The sequence below is a fragment of the Pteropus vampyrus genome, unplaced genomic scaffold (genome assembly GCF_000151845.1).
Source record: "Pteropus vampyrus isolate Shadow unplaced genomic scaffold, Pvam_2.0 Scaffold8, whole genome shotgun sequence".
Taxonomy (NCBI): Eukaryota; Metazoa; Chordata; class Mammalia; order Chiroptera; family Pteropodidae; genus Pteropus; species Pteropus vampyrus.
This window is the reverse complement of record NW_011888789.1, coordinates 15,334,389-15,335,778: the sequence shown is the minus strand read 5'-3', so window position 1 is coordinate 15,335,778 and position 1,390 is coordinate 15,334,389.

The window sequence follows — 1,390 nt, the reverse complement described above, 5'->3', positions numbered from 1 at the left end:
AGCAATGGTACATATATACAATGGAATATTACTCAGCTATAAGAAGAGATGAAATACTGCCATTTGCAACAACATGGATGGACCTTGAGATAATCATGTTAAGCGAAATAAGCCAGACAGAATAAGTTGAAAATCGCATGATATCACTTATATGTGGAATATAAATCTAAAAGCAACAAATGAACAGGACAAACAAATAGACTCATGGACGTGGACAATGGATTAGTGGTTACCAAAGGGGAGAGGGAAGGGGAGGGGTAAAAATAAAAAAATAAAATGTTAAAAAAATAATAATAAAAAATAAAACATAAAAAAAAGTTTTAGTAAACATACTCCTTGATTTCACCAGCTCTGCAATCCTATGTGAGTCCTCTGTGGCCTGCCTCCAGGCAGAACATGTCCTGGACACAAAAATATTGTCGTCAACTTTGCACTTTGTCACCCTCTTTTTTTTTTTTTTTAATATCTGATATTCTCTACTCCCACCCCACCCAGTGGCTATCATGGAGTCATGCAGCTAAGGTTTTAGTGATCCCTTCCCAGCTGCTTATCAGTAGGAGAATATCGGAAATTATATGAGGCAGAGACAAATGGTAGTTGGGTTCCTGGGTTTTAGTGTTGGCCTTCATATTTGATTAGTTTAATCCAGCGCTTCTCAACTGGAGGCCATTTTTTACCCATGGGACATTTGGTAATGTCTGGAGACATTTTGCTTGTCACTCTGAGAAGAGAGGTGTGACTGGCATCCATTGGAAGGAGGTGGGGGATGCTACTAAACACACTACAATGTTCAAGAGAACCCCACAGTAAAGAGAACCCCATCCTGCTCAAAATGTCAATGTGCTAAGGTTAAGTCCTGGTTCAACATACAATAGGAGTCCAAGTCTCTGGAGAGTTAAAGGTAGGGGTAGGGTAAGGTAGAAAGAATGTTCTAGATGTTCTAGGAAGTGGCAAAGAGAAGGAACCCATGGATCTTCCTTTCTCAGGCTGCAGCCTAAAGTCATCGGCAACATTCAAGTGGGGATAGAAGAGTGTCTTCAAAATCACTCTTCTTCTAACAACTCTAGAGACAGAGCAGCAACCGTGGACCAAACTGTTCTCTTCTATAGTCCTGGGCTGAGCCTCCACCAGGCTGGAAAAAAATCCTAGTTATCTCACACCCCTTCCCTGGGTTACAGGGCCTAGACTTGTCCTGGTCACAGGCTGGCACAGCTGGCTCTCAAAGAGAAGTTCATTTTTCTCAGGTGGAAATGGTTGACAGTTTGATTTTCACATTAAGCCTTTGGTGAGAAGTCCCAATATCCCATATGTTTTGTGTATTTTAAAACAACTTGACTCTAATTGTTAATGTTTCGATTCCCATGAAAGGAAAATGTGAGATTATAAGCAC